The following is a 16,301-nucleotide window of genomic DNA, read 5'->3' as shown; positions in this document are numbered from 1 at the left end:
AGGAAAGAGGAAGATCTTGCCAAGCCATGTAGCTTTTTTAAAGTCTCATTTTGTCCTGCTACTGAAAATGAGGATAACAGCAAATCTTGCTTCTTTGTGGTGAGAGTTAGTGAAATAACAAATGTAAAGGTGATTAGCAGAATCACCTTTTAAGAAGATGCTTATTCAGTTATCCCTTCAATTATTCTTTCTCCAACCATTGTGTTTAGCTTTTCTTTCAGGAGATTTATTAGGCATATGGTAGAACTTTTCCTGTTATTCTCCATGTGTCTTAATCTTTTTTCAAAATTTTAAACTTTCTATCTATCTAGGACAATAAGAGCTAATTTTTAATAGGTCTTTCTTCTGCTTTACTAACTCAACTTATTCAGTTGAGCCAAACTAGCTGCTTAAAATTTTCAGTGAAGTTTTTATTGATTATATATTTTTCTTGATACTCTATTTGACTCTCTTTCAAAGGCAGGTGAATTTTTAAAAATATTTTTATTGAACTATATCATTCATACATAAACATATAGAAACAATAAATGTATAGTAAAAGTTGTGAACTTATAAAATAAACATGCATTACATCATACATCATGCATGCATCACCCCTCCACCAATACCTTGCATTGCTGAGAAACATTTATTACAAACTATGCAAGAGACTATACTACAAACTATAGTCCATATCTTACATTTGGTGTATTTTTCCCCCAACCCCCCTATTATTTTTTTAATATATTTTTATTACAGAGGTTGCGAACTTACAAAACAATCAGGCACATGTGTAGAATTCCTGTACAACACCCCTTCACCAACACACCACACTGCGATGGAATATTTGTTACAGATTATGAGATAATATTATCACTATTATCACCAACCTGGGTTCATAGTGAACATTTGGCACACTTTTTCCATAACCCCCTGCAGCAGTTTGATATGGTTTATGAATTCCAAAAATAGATATTGGATTATGTTTATAAACTGGTCTGTCGCTCTGGGCATATTAGAGTATATTGGATTCAGAAGTTTTGCTTTTACTTGATTAAATAATGATTAAGGCTTTCATTGGGCAATGTCAGTAAGATGTTGAATCCCCGCCCCCTTGGTGGGTGGGGACTCATAGAGAAACTGCACCACAGAGAAGGGAGTTGGAGTTTTGATGTTGAAGATTTGAAGCTGGAGTTTTGAGCTTGAGTCCTGGGAAGTAAGCACTCAGAGGAGCAGAACAACTGAGCCTGGAGAGAATCAAATCCCAGAGAGAGACATACAGCCTGTTGCCTGATAGTCTACAGCTGACTTTGTGGAGAGAGGCAAAGCGAGAGAGCCTTATAGTCTATAGCTGACCTTGTGAAGAAAACAGCAGCTGAACCCAGAGGAACCCAGGAAGCCTGAACCCTCACAGATGTCAGCAGTCATTTTGCTCCAACACGTGGAAATAGACTTTGGTGAGGGAAGTAACTTATGCTTTATGGCCTGGTAACTGTAAGCTCCTACCCCCAAATAAATTCCCTTTATAAAAGCCAACAGATTTCTGGTGTTTTGCATCAGCACCCCTTTGGCTGACTAATACACCCTCAATTACCCACACAGTACATCGTTTGCATTGATCAGAGGCAGGTGAATTTTTAAAAATTATATCCTGTTTATTTTAAATTTTTATTCCTACTTTTTTCTCTGGATTATTTAAAATACTTTTAAAAAAGGATTCTTCAGCTGGATTTGTTATCTCGAGTTCAAGAGTTGCTAATCCTTCTGTGTTTTTGTTTATTGACTCTTCCTTAAGGTGAATCATTTCTTTATGTGGGTCACAATTATTTACTGTGAACTCATCTTCAGCAGGGATTTTCCCACTTTGATAAGCATCTCAGCCCCCTTAAATTGTGGAAGTGTTGTTCCAGAACAGTTTTAATTGTTTTTGTAAAGTACTCAGTGAGTTTCACCCATCTTAGGTCAGTTTCTATGTTACTTTTGCAGCTGTGGGAAATCCTGCACAGAGTAGGCAGTGTGAATTTAGACTCCACACCCATGTGTGATGTGGGCATTAGGCTTCAGCTTTTCATGCAAGAATTTATTTTTTATCCAGGCCCCTAATAAATTCAAGAAAGGCAGGCTGCCTTGTACATACATGACATGCTGGGCAGAGTTTATCTAGTTATTCTTTTACCAAGATGGCAGCAATTCCATGGTCCTGAATTTATTCAGAGGTCTTTGTTCCAACATCCCCTGTCTCTACTATGTGGGCCTAAGGCCATATCTTCTGTTATTATGTGGATATTAAAATCTCAGGCCCTGTTTTAGTTATCTGTTATTCATGTTTGTGTTATAAACAGATGTGCTGTCACCCAGGCTTTGCTGTTCCATTTATAGAATGCAGGCAGATTTAGCGTAATTTTTAAGGGCCCTACTGTTTCCAGAAGAGTAAATGAGCATTGACTTCAACTTGAAGTCGCCAGCTGCACTAGCTCCTAACAAGAGAGTTAGCCTGTCCTTTGATGCTTTGAAGCCAGGCATTGACTTCCCATTTCTAGCTGTGGAAATCTTCCAATAGAAGGCTCTTTTGTCTATATTGGAAGTCTGTTGCTTAGTGTAGCTACCTTCGTCAATTATCTTAGATAGATCTTCTGGATAACTTGCTGTAGCTTCTTCATCAGCACTTGCTGCTTCACCTTGCACTGTTATGTTGTGGAGACACTTGAACAGGTAGAAGCCATTGTAGGGATATTAACTGGCCTAATTTCAATATTGTGTCTCAGGGAATAGGGAGGCCCGAGGAAAGGGAGAGGCTGGTCCTTCTCCCTCCAGGCTAGTCGGTGGAATAGTCAGAACAGATACATTTATTGGTTAAGTTCACTGTCTTATGAAAGGGTGCAGTTTGTGGCACCCCAAAGCAATTACAGTAGCAACATCAAAGATCAAAGGTCACAATAACAGCTATAAGAATAATTTAAAAGTTTGACATATCATGAGAATTACTAAAATTTGACACAGAGACATGAAGTGTACACATGCTTTTGAAAAAATGTTGTCAATAGACTTGTTCAATGCAGGGTTGCCACAAACCTTCAGTTTGCAAAAAACAGAACAAAACACAGTATCTATGAAGCACAATAAAGCAAAGCACGATAAAATGAGGTATGCCTGTATTTCTTTTGGGTACTCCAGGGCTTAAGAAACTGAGATGTTTCTTAAAGCCCACTTTCTGGTATTTTTTTTCAGTTTTTTTTTGTCTGTCTTTATTTTTTTAATATTACATTCAAAAACTATGAGGTCCCCATATACCCCCCACCCCCCTTTCTGGTATTTTTGATACAGCACCTAGATTTTCTGCCATGTCTATGAAGAATTTTGTTCCTAGAGAAGAAAGAGATGACATTTTATACATGGGTCCTATGCCACCACAAGCACACAATTTGCCTGATCTCTCTTTTTTCTAGCCAAGAAACATTGCTCCTCAGTTGTTCCCTGACTGCTGAGCAACAGAAAGTCTCTGTCCAATAGTGGCACAACAATTCGTCTTTCATTATTAAAATTAATTATTAGAATTAGTTTAAAATAATTCATTCCGGTGGCAGTACAGAATGCAGGAATCACTAGAGAGAACTACCATCGTGAGATTTGCCTTACAGCTACTGAATGATAAAGCAATGAAATGGAACAGAGAATTCACCCTGTTTTTGTTCCAGTCCAACCTCTCTTTTAAACTGCTAAGACTTTTAAAAAGATACATTTAGATTTGGAGTATTGTTTTGGACCTCTGACAGAAGGGATCCACCCTCTTTTTAATTCCAGAGTTGTGTGCATATCCATTTAGTGTGGTTCATTTCCTTTCTAAATGAAATTAAATTTGCATTTATATAGCCCCTTACATACCACATGGGATACTAAAAAGCCCTACACAGCAGAAACTATTCACAAGCTCAGAACTGAAGCTCCTCTAGCAGACATATCCATCTTCATCGTCTTAAACTGCCTAATGCTACCTGCTCTGAGTACCAAAAGGGTTAGGACTGGGTAAGCTTGGTGGTAAAGCAATATGTCCTTTTAAGAATGAATTGCCAGAGAGGATTGTGAGATGATGGTGGAGTAGGAAGCTCCAGGAATCAGTCCCTCCACCAAAACAACTATTGAACTGGCAGAAACTGTCTAAATCAACTAGTTTGAAACTCCAAAGTCTACTGGAATACTGTGCAGCATCCAAGGAAAAGCTGGAGGAAGAGACTGGTAAATTGTGGTAAATATCAGTGAATTTAACCCTCCCTGCAACAGATACCATCCTCTATCCCCCAGCCTTGTGTTAGGTAACAGTGGAGGCTCCTAGTGCAGCTTGCTGGTGCCAGGAAGAAATATAAAGTTTCTTCTAGTTCTCCAGACTCTGGGGTGGGGGGGGGGTCTGATCACTTATCACTGCTTCTGATCAGCTACTTCCGATCACAAAGCCATTGTCCCAACCTCAAAAGTGGCAAAGTACTATTTTTTTATTTTTATTTTTTGCAAAGTACTATTAAAGATAATATACTTCCTCAAAACAACAAGCAAAATAACAACAATAACAAATGATAGTTAAAGGGCTGCGATAACTGGGCCAGTGCTGAATCAAGAAAACACAGCTTCAACATCCATAGCAGTAGTTCCTGGTACCCTTGCGGCTTCCTCCCATATCCCCTCCCCAGCCTGGTATGGAGCCAGCTTGCCCTCCCATTGTGTATCCGTGGTCCTGTTCCAGAGGGAGCAGAGTGGCCCCTATGCACATACTAGGGCACCTGTATGTCAGTGACAATATATCAGGTGGAAATCTGGGACACTGAACAAGGAGACTTATCTTGGGCTTGCCTTCCCAGAATTTGTCTTGAGGTCAGAGAGGCAACTTATGGATAGTTAAAGCACTGTAAGAAACAGTTATAATTTGAGGTAGCATGCACCAAAGATCTGCCTACATTACATCACACAATAAAGTACGCAGGAGGGAGGGTTATTACAAAGGGAGTAGAGGGGGAGTTTGAATGCCTACAAATAGGAATTCCTAAGGCCAGGAGCAAGCACAAGCCCAGGTAAAGAAGGAGGCTCCAGGCAGGCTCAGATGAGACATAGAGGGCACTGCACTTCATATTCTCCTAGGGTTGATCTTCCTGATAGGTAGGCTAAGCTCTGAAGGAAACCACCAGCAAAAGCAGAGCCAATTTGGAAAGACTGTGAAGGGTGCTTTTTGCTTGGTTTGTTTGTTCTAGTTAGCACCTAACTAGAACTGGCACTTAAAATCTTTATCCTATCATCCTATCAGTAGCTGAATACAAATCTAAGGAACAGACAGCTCACATTTATTTAAATTTATTTATTTAAAATATTAAAATGTACAGTGTACAACAAAAGATAACAAGACAAAGAAACAGGAAATGATGGCCCATCCAAAGGAACAAGGCAAAAATCCAGAAACCATCAGCAAAAAGGACCAGACTTTGTACAGACTGGGCAAAGACTAAAAAAAAAAAAAAATGCTCAAGGAGATAAAGGAAAATAATGAATGAACAATATGAGAATTTCTTGAAAGTCTCAGTAGGAACCAAATAGAAATACTGAGGTTGAAGATCACAATAACTGAAACAAAATATTCCCTAGAGATTTCAACAGCAGGTTGAAGCTGGCAGAAGAACAAATCAGTGATCTTGAAGATAAGACAAGAAATGATTCAGGCTGATGAGCAGAAAGAAAGAATTTTTTAAAAGTACGAACAAAGCCTAAGAGACCTGTGGGACACCATCAAGTGTAACAATGTATGAATTATGGGAGTCCCAGAAGGAGAAGAAAAGAAAGGGGCAGAAAGAATATTCAAAGAAATGATGGCAGAAAAATTCCCAAATTTATTGAAACACATGTATATGCACATTCAAGAAGCTCTACAGCTATAACTTTTAATGTTTGGGTCTATGATCTATCTTGAACTAGTTTTTATGCATGATATGATATAGTAGAGTTTCATTTCTATATGGATAACCAGTTATTCCAGCACCATTTGTTGAAAAGGCTATCCTTTCCCCTTTGATATACCTAGCACCTTTGTCAATAATCGGTTGATCATTACGTATGGATCTGTTTGTGGACTCTTTATTCTAATCCTTAGATTTGTCTATTTTTATGTCAGTACCACACTATCTTGAATACTATACCTTTATAGTAGTTCTTAAAATAATGGAGTGGAAATCCTCCAAATTTCTTATGCTTTTTAAAGATTACTTTGGCTAAGGAAGCAGGACAAAGTATTTAAAGTGCTGAATGAAAATATTTGCCAATCAAGAATTTTGAAACTGGCGAGACTTTTCAAAAATGAGGGAGAGATTGAGGCATTCTCAGATGTGATGGTTTGAAGCTGTATGTAACCCAGAAAAACATGTTCTTACATTTAATCCATTCCTGTGGGTATAAACCCTTTGAAAATGGAACATTTTGATAAGGTTACTTGAGTTAATATGGTGTGGCCCTCCTCAATCAGGATCAGTCTTAATCCTATTACTGGAGCCCTTTAGAAGCAGAGTGAGATTCAGAGAGAGAAATAAGGTACAGGAAGCAAGAGGCTGGATATCAGTGGAATCTGGAAGGAAGGGAAAGACCAGGAGATGCCACCATGTGCCTTGCCATGTGACAGAGGAGCCAAGAAATGCTGGCAGAACAGCCCCAGATTGCCAGTCTTTGGGAGAAAAGCATCATTTGATGACACCTTGATTTGGATTTTCTTTTAGCCTCAAAAATGTAAGCTAATAAATTCCCATTGTTTAACCAAACCCATTTCATGGTATTTGCTTGAATAGCCCAGGAACTAAAACACCATATAAACAAAAGCTGAGGAAGTCCATCACCACTAGACCTCAACATTGAAAAATCAGAGGTGTTTTTATACACTAATAATGAACAATGCAAAGAAGAAACCAAGAAAAAAATTCCAATTACAATAATAACTGAAAGAATCAAATGTGTAGAAATAAATCTAACCAAGGATATAAAGAACTTTTACACAGAAAACTACAGAACCTTGCTAAAAGAAATCAAAGAAGACCTAAATAAATGGGAGGACATTCCATGTTTATGGAATGGAAGACTGAATATTGTTAAGATGTCAATTCTGGGAAGCAGATTTGGCCCAGTGGTTAGGGTGTCCGTCTACCATGTGGGAGGTCTGCGGGTCAAACCCCGGGCCTCCTTGACCCGTGTGGAGCTGGCCCATGTGCAGTGCTGATGCACGCAAGGAGTGCCCTGCCATGCCGGGGTGTCCCCACGTAGAGGAGCCCCACGCTCAAGGAATGCGCCCTGTAAGGAGAGCCGCTCAACGCGAAAGAAAGTGCAGCCTGCCCAAGAATGGCACCGCACACACAGCTTACACAACAAGATGACACAACAAAAAGAAACATAGATTCCCATGCCACTGACAACAACAGAAGCAGACAAAGAAGAACATGCAGCAAATAGACAGAGAACAGACAACTGGGGCGGCGGGAAGGGGAGAAAAATAAATAAATAAATAAATCTTAAAAAAAAAAAAAAGATGTCAATTCTACCCAAAGCAGTTTACAGATTCAATGCAATCCCAATCAAAATTTGAACAGCCTTCTTTCCTCAAATGGAGAAGCCAATCGTGACATTTATTTGTATGGATAAGAGGCCCCAAATAGCCAAAGCCTTCTTGTAAAAGAAGGGAGTTGGAGGACTCACACTTCTTGAACTTTAAACTTATTGCAAAGCCACAGTAATCAACAGCATGGAGAACAGATAAAGCTCAAGTGGTTGAGAGCTTCCTTCCCTTGTATGAGGTCCCATGTTCGATCCATGGTACCTCCTAAAAACAAACAAGTGATAAAACCAGCTCTTATTATGGAGCAGATATAGCTTAGTGGTTGAACACCTGCTTCCACATATGAAGGTGCTGGGTTCAATCCCTAGTACCTCCTTAATAAAAAAAACAAAACAGCATGGTACTGGCACAAGGGCAGACATATAGACCAATGGAATAGAATCAAGAGTTCAGAAATAAAAACCTCATTTCTACAGCCAATTGATTATTGCCAAGTCCACTCAATTGGGAAAGAATAGTTTCTTGAGCAAATGGTGCCAGGAAAACTGGATGTCCATATGCAGAAGAATGATGGTTGACCCTGCCTTACACCATATACAAAAACCAATTCAAAACTGATAAAAGACCTAACTATAAGAGCCAGAATTATCAAACTCCTAGATAGGAGACATATCTTCAGGGCCTTGTGTTAAGCAATAGTTTCTTAGACCTTATACCCAAAGCATGAGAAACAAAAGACAAAATATAGAAATGGGACCTCATCAAAATTAAAAACTTTTCTACCTCAAAGGAGTTTTTATCATGTTAGGTAAAAAGACAACCTACAGGATGGGAGAAAATATTTGGAAACTACATATCTGATAAGGGTTTAATATCCAGAATATATGAAGAAATTCTACAACTCAACAACTAAAAGACAAACAACTCAATTAAAAATAGGCAAAAGAATTGAATAGCCATTTCACCAAAGTAGGTATACAAATGGCCAAAAACACATGAAAAAATGCTCAACATCATTAGACGTCAGAAAAATGCAAATCAAAACCACAATTCAATACCCATTTCACATCCACTAGAATGGTTACTATTCGAAACACCAAAAATTACAAATTGGAGAGGATGTGGAGAAATAGGAAAGCTATTCATTGCTGGTGTAAATGTAAAATAGTACAGCCACTGTGGGAAACAGTTTGTTGGTTCCTCAGAACGTTAAGTATAGAATTACTATACGACCCAGAAATCCCAAGAAATCCCAATTCTAGGTATGTACCCAATAGAATAAAAGCAGGGACTCAAACAGATATTTGCACACCAATGTTCATAGCACCATTATTCACAATTGCCAAAAGATGGAAGCAAGCCATGTCCATTAATAGATTAATGGGTAAACAAAAGGGGTATATCCATAGAATGGAATATTATTCACCAGTAAAAAGGAATGAAGTTCTGATATATATAATAACATGGATGAACCTTGAAGACATGTCAAGTGAAACAAGACAGACACAGAAAGACAAATATTGTACGAACTCACTGATATGAAATAACCAAAATAAGCCAACTCATAGAGTCAGAAACTAGAATGCAGGTTACCAGGGCCTGGAGTGGGGGTAGAGAATGGGAGAGTTAATACCTAAATTATACAGAGTCTAATATTGTGAGCATAGTTAACTCAGTGGAGCCAATGTGGCTCAGTGGTTGAGCACCGGCTTCCCACATATAAGGTACTAGGTTCAATCCTTGGTCCCTAGTACCTCAAAAAAAAAATGAATTGCCTATTTCTACACCAGAGTTCATAGCAGCACTGTTTGCAGTAGCACATAGGTGAAAGCAAACCAACTGTCCATCAACAGATGAATTAATGCATAAACACAATGTGGTATACCTGTACAGGAGAATATTATTCAGTTCTAAAAAGGAATCAAATTCTGATACATGCTACAATATGGGTGAACCTCAGAGATGTCATCTTAAGTGAAATAAGCCAGACGCAAAAGGACAAATGTTGTGTGATTTTACTTATATAAAACATCTAGAATTAGCAAATTCATAAAGACAAGTTACCAGGGTCTTTGGGGAGGGCCTAGTGGGAAGTTGGTGATTAATGGATGCTGAGTTTATGTTTGGGGTGATAAAAAAGTTTTGGTAATGGATGGTGGCACAATATTGTGCATGCAGTTGATCTTAGTGAATTGTACACATATAAGTGGTTAAAATGGGAAATGTCTTATATATACCACAGTAAAATAATTTTTTAAAAAGTAAAACAGTTTAAAAAATGAACATGTATCTGGATTGGGCTGCCGAAAGGACTCAAATGGAGATGTAGATGAATCTAAAACATGTCGGTTTCTTGACATTGATATGGCCCTGTCTTAATAATGTGGTTGATGCTGAAGTTTTCTTGTGTTGAATTAGAAGAAAATTACAAAACAAGTGAAAGTAGAAAATGTGCTAAAGGTAAAAAAGCGATTACACCTAACTTCAGACCACATGATAAAGTTAAGTTGGAACAGATGAAGGACTTGAAGTGAAAAGTAAGTCAACAAACAATTCTTAAAGAAATTACAGCAGAATATCTTCATAACTTTAGTGTAGACAAAGAATTCTTAAGCAGAACATGAAAAGCATTAACTATAACAAAAATATTGATAAATTAGGCTTTACGAAAGTTAAGAATTTCTGCTCATCAAAAAAAAAAACAACAACAAAAAGAGAGTGAAAAAGAAAGCCACAGACTTGGAGAAGGCATTCAACAATACATACATTTGAGAAAGGATTTATGCCCATAATATATTTTTAAAATATTGTAGATCAATAAGATAGACAAACCTATTTTTAATGGCAAAAAAAGATTTGAAGAGGCACTTGATTAAAGCAGATATCCAATAATATACAGAGATGTTCACCATCACTAGCCATCAGATAAATGCAAAGTAAAACCTCAAAGAGATGCCACCATACCCCACTAGAATATCTAAAATAAATAAGACTGAACTGACATTACCAAGGATTGGAGAGGATAAAGAGCAATGTAAGTCTCCTATATGGCTGGCAGAAAGGAAGATTAGTTCAACCTCTTTGGAAAATTGGCCGCATCTTCTGTGCATATACCCATGCTTATGACCTACCAATTCTACAGCTAGATATATCCATAACACATGAGTGCTATATCAACCAAAAGATAAGTTCAAATATATTCATGGTGGTATCATTCAAAATAGCCCAAAATGGAAAGGAACTCAAATATCCAGCCATGTATAAAATACAACACAGATTAGTGTTTCCTGTCCTAGATTTTAATATAAATGGAATCATACATTTATATGTATTAGTGCTCATTATTATTCCTATATGTCATTGTAGGAAGGAAAGTTTGTTCTGTGGTAATGGAAGTTAGAATAATGGTTACCTTACCAGGGAGGGAGTGGTAGTGACTGGAAAGGGGAAGGATGGGACCTACTTGGGTACTGGGAATATTCTATATCTTAATCTGAGGGATGGGTTCGTGAGTGTCTGTTTATATAAAAATTCATTGAGCTTATACCTAATATTTGTGCACTCTACTGTAAGTTCTACCTCAAAAGAAAAAAATGATGAAAAGGCAAAAGAAAATGTATGTATATATTGTACCTGAACCTCTGAATATTAAATTGGACCCATCATATATTGGTACTTCCTTTTTTTTTTAAGATTTTTTAAAAAATTTATTTCTCTCCCCTCCCCACCCCCAGTTGTCTGCTCTCTATGTCCATTCACTGTGTGTTCTTCTATGTCCACCTGTATTCTTGCCAGCAGCACCTGGAATCTGTGTCTCATTTTGTTGTGTCATCTTGCTGTGTCAGCTCTCCATGTGTGTAGCACCATTCCTGGGCAGGCTGTACTTTTTTTCACGCTCGGTGGCTCCCCTTACGGGACACACTCCTTGTGTTTGGGTCTCCCCTAGCAGGGGACTCCCCTACATGGCATGGCACTCCTTGCACACATCAGTACTGCGCATGGGCCAGCTCATCACACTGGTCAGGAGGCCTTGGGTTTGAACCTTGGACCTCTGATGTGGTAGGCAGATGCCCTATCCATTGGGCCAAATCCACTTCCCATTACCTCCTTTTAATGTGATATAGTTGCAAGCCCTAATCTACTAGGCACTCAGTTCTTGAGGACAGAGAAATTTTCTTTCTCATCCTGATGCCCCCACATCATGTCTGTCACAGAGCTTTGCACAAAAAAAGCCATACACACAAATGCCATGCTCAAGAGGTACTCATATATGGAGACCTCATATTTTTTTAATGTAACACTTAAAAAATAAATAAAGACCAAAAAAAAGAGATACTCCTGCACTTGGGAAGCCAGAGCGTCTTTGAACACATCCTTCATGAACACCAAGTGTCTCTTGTACTTTAAATTATTTTACCAAATAGGAAACCAAAGTCTCAAATTCACAACAGCCCCAAATTTGCTGTCATATTAAATATGGCAAAATACTCAGGTAGTGTATCCTTCTGTCACAGGAGTTTTTCCTATTGAATATTTCGTCAGCCAGTCTTGTTTGAGTTGTAATAAGTATTCCTGAAAGAAATGGTTTATTCTAGATTGCAGTGATTTCTACAATGATAAGGCTTGGTTGTACTTGATTTAGTAGTTTTCATTTTATATAGCCCCTCCAAAGTAAGTGTATAAAAAGGAGGAGGAAACCATAAATTCTTGTCAAGAAAAGAAAGTTAAACAATGAACTCTTTTTTTTTTTAATTTTTTTATTTTTTATTGACTTTGTAATAATATTACATTAAAAATATATATGTGAGGTCCCATTCAACCCCATCCCCCCACCCCCCCTCTCCCCCCCCCAACAACACTCGTTCCCATCATCATGACACATCCATTGGATTTGGTAAGTACATCTTTGGGCACCTCTGCACCTCATATACATTGGTTCACATCATAGCCCATACTCTCCTCCATTCCATCCAGTGGGCCCTGTGAGGATTTACAATGTCCGGTGATTGCCTCTGAAGTACCATCCAGGGCAGCTCCATGTCCCAAAGACGCCTCCACCTCTCATCTCTTCCTGCCTTTCCCCATACCCTTCGTCCACTATGTCCACTTTTCCCATTCCAATGCCACCTCTTCTATGTGGACATTGGATTGGTTGTGTCCATTGCACCTCTATGTCAAGAGGAGGGTCAGATTCCACCTGGATGCTGGATGCAATCTTCCCATTTTCAGTTGTAATCACTCTAGGCTCCATGGTGTGGTGGTTGTCCTTCTTCAACTCCATCTTAGCTGAGTGTGGTAAGTCCAATAAATCAGATTGTAGGTGCTGGAGTCTGTTGAGGCTCAGGATCTGGCTATCACATTGTCAGTCCAGAGATTCAAATCCCCTAAATATATCTTAAACCCCAACATTAACTGCACCTCCAGCACATTGGCATGAAAGTCTTATGAAGGGAGATCCCATCTGAGTCCAGATTCATCACACATAAACACCATTTCCAAAGAGGGGCCATCTGCCCTGGTAGTTAACCCCATCGGCCATGACCATAACTCCCGTGGGTCTCTTTAGCCCTCAAAGGAACCAATATCTGGGGGTTGTATCTGCTTTATCTGTCTCTCTGACTCTGCTCAGTTGTGCATGAGGGCAAACCTTCTGCCAGCCTCCAGACTCTTTTTTAGAAACTCGTAGCCATATAAACTCATTTCTCCTTTCCATTTCCCCCTTACTTTAGGTCAAACAGCATTTTAAAGTCACGGTATTTTATGTAGACATGGATATTCTGCTGATCCGCATTGAACCTTCCGTATAAGGTCATTTTCCAGTTGCATCATCAGTTGGTAGTTGATAGTGGTCCCTCGTTGCCAGGGAGGCTCATCCCCAGGTGTCATGTCCCACGCTGGGGGGAAGGCATTGCATTTACATGCTGAGTTTGGCTTCGAGACTGGCCACATTTGAGTAACATGAAGGCTGACAGGAGGAAATTCCCAGGCACAAAGTTGTTCTAGGCCTTGTTCTTATTTTGGGTTTATCAGCTCACAAGCATAGTCATTAGCATCAGGGGCTCACTGTTGAACCCTCACTCCCTCCCGGTCCCCGCCACCGTACCTGGGAGACTGTCGCTGCTCCCCTAGGGACCACGACAGAGCACCACTGGCCAGGAACCCAGTACCCCCCCTACTGTGGTTTTTAATTGTTACCACTATGAGTATATCCAAACATTACCATGCACCCTGGACATATGTTCTGTACAGCTCCCTGTCAGCCATATATCACCTGTCATTGGTACCCCATACCAGTATCCCTCCATTGCCATTGTTGAAACACTTTGTGATCCAGAACTCCCCGAAATTTGAAGCCCAATATAATTTCATGGTCCCTTACTAGGGAATGGCATATAGCGATGAGCTTAAAGGATAGATAAAGAACTTGGATAAAGTTAGATAAAGAACTTAGATAAAGAATGCTGACTTGAAAAAATTCCACATCCTATCTTTTTCTTTCCCCCCCCCCCCCTAATTATTCAGCTTTTCTTCACAGGAGTCCTAGACCACAGCAATGTATATATATAATATACAGCACTCCCACACATCCACCAGAAAACCTTTTCCCTTCCACAGTGATACTCTTACGCCCTATTCATATCATATTTACTTAAAGTGATGTACAGAGTCTGAGACATTAGCTTTCTAACAAGGTGACATCTGTGCTTACATTGTGGTGCATACTTTAGGATACACAGTTCTTTACATTTTTAGTTATCCTATGTTTTACATTATGGTTTACATTATCAGTCTGTCATCTCCTATATGTTATAGTGTAATATTACATGTTTTATATCCATCCTTGTGTACTCTCAAGAAACTCCTCTCTTACCCCCCATTTACTTTGGTTCCACACATTTAACGTCCATTTTCCCTTCCACCTTGGTGTCCTCAGTGATAGCCAACCTCTGTTTCCTGAGGAGCCACTTCCAGAGATAGATGGAATAGTATTCAGGTCCTAACTTACTCAACTGCCCCAATGCCCTGGGAGCCACCCTTTCTCTCGAGGGATACAGTTCCCTCTATTTGATGGCATTAGTCCTCCCCAGGATGTGGGTCCACCCCCACTCTCACTACTTGGGTTTCTACCCCATGGTGTCACCCACTCTGGCAGAATGAGCATTTAGACATTCCCCAGGAGCCCGTCCTGCATCAGACCCTCCCCTCCGAGCATTCTAAACAGGTAACCCTCTTTATTATATTTTGATATGATTTTCTCGGCATTTTACTCTCCACCAACACCTGACCCTCTCCTGGTTCGTATGCTACCCCTCCCTCCCCCCACTTTTGGGCAACGTTACCCATCCGTCCCTCCCCAGCCACCCTCAAACCCGCAAAGCCCCAAGCAAAGGCAACCCCTTGCCCCCCTTTTATCTCTTCTTTGTGTTCATACTTACCACCATCTCGTCTTAAATTCGACCCCTGCAGACATCGGCTCATATCCTTCCTCCACCCTCCGATTTCCTGTAAGCCTATCGTTCAGTCTCTTGCTATCTAGGGCAGCTTGTTTATTTCATATCATTGAGGTCATGTAGTATTTGTCCTTCAATGTCTGGGTTGCTTCACTCAACATAAGGTTCTCAAGATTCATCCATGTTATCACATGTGTTTGTAGTGTGTTTGTTCTTACAGCCGAGTAGTATTCCATTGTGTGTATATACCACATTTTATTGATCCACTCATCTGTTGATGGGCATTTGGGTTGATTCCAACTTTTGGCAATAGTGAACAATGCTGCTATGAACATTGGTGTACATATCTCGGTTTGTGTTCTTGTTTTCAGTTCTGCTGGGTATATACCCAGCAGTGGTATTGCTGGGTCATATGGCAAATCTATGGCTAGTTTTTTGAGAAACCGCCATACTGTCCTCCAGAATGGTTGGATCCTTCTGCATTCCCACCAGCAGTGGATGAGTGTTCCCCTTCCTTCACATCCTCTCCAGCACTTGTATTCTTCTGTTTTTTTCATAGCTGCCAATCTTATGGGTGTAAGATGGTATCTCATTGTAGTTTTGATTTGCATTTCCCTGATAGCTAGAGATTTGGAACATTTTTTCATGTGCTTTCTTGCCATTTGTATTTCTTCTTCGGAGAAGTGTCTGTTTAAGTCTTTTTCCCATTTTTTAAATGGGTTGTTTATCTTTTTATTTTCAAGATATAGGAGTTCTTTATATATGCAAGTTATAAGTTTCTTATCAGATATATGGTTGCCAAATATTTTCTCCCACTGTGTGGGCTCCCTTTTTACTTTCTTGACAAACTCCTTTGAGGTGCAGAAGGCTTTAATTTTGAGGAAGTCCCATTTATCTATTAGTTCTTTTGCTGCTCGTGCTTTTGGTGAGATATTCATAAATCCATTTCCTATTACAAGGTCCTGTAGATGTTTCCCTACACTGCTTTCTAAGGTTTTTATGGTCTTGGCTCTTATATTTAGGTCTTTGATCCATCTTGAGTTGATCTTTGTATAAGGTGTGAGATGGTAATCCTCTTTCATTCTTCTACATATGGCTATCCAGTTCTCCAGACACCATTTGTTGAATAGGCCACTCTCTCCCAGTTGAGAGGGTTTGGTGGCTTTATCGAATATTATGTGGTTGTATATGTGAAGTTCTATATCAGAGCTTTCAATTCGATTCCATTGGTCTATGTGTCTCTCCTTATGCCAATACCATGCTGTTTTCACCACCGTGGCTTTATAGTATGTTTTGAAGTC

The sequence above is a fragment of the Dasypus novemcinctus genome, chromosome X (genome assembly GCF_030445035.2).
Source record: "Dasypus novemcinctus isolate mDasNov1 chromosome X, mDasNov1.1.hap2, whole genome shotgun sequence".
In the NCBI taxonomy this organism is placed as follows: Eukaryota; Metazoa; Chordata; class Mammalia; order Cingulata; family Dasypodidae; genus Dasypus; species Dasypus novemcinctus.
The sequence above is the reverse complement of the archived record's forward strand: the minus strand, read 5'-3'. Positions refer to the sequence as shown.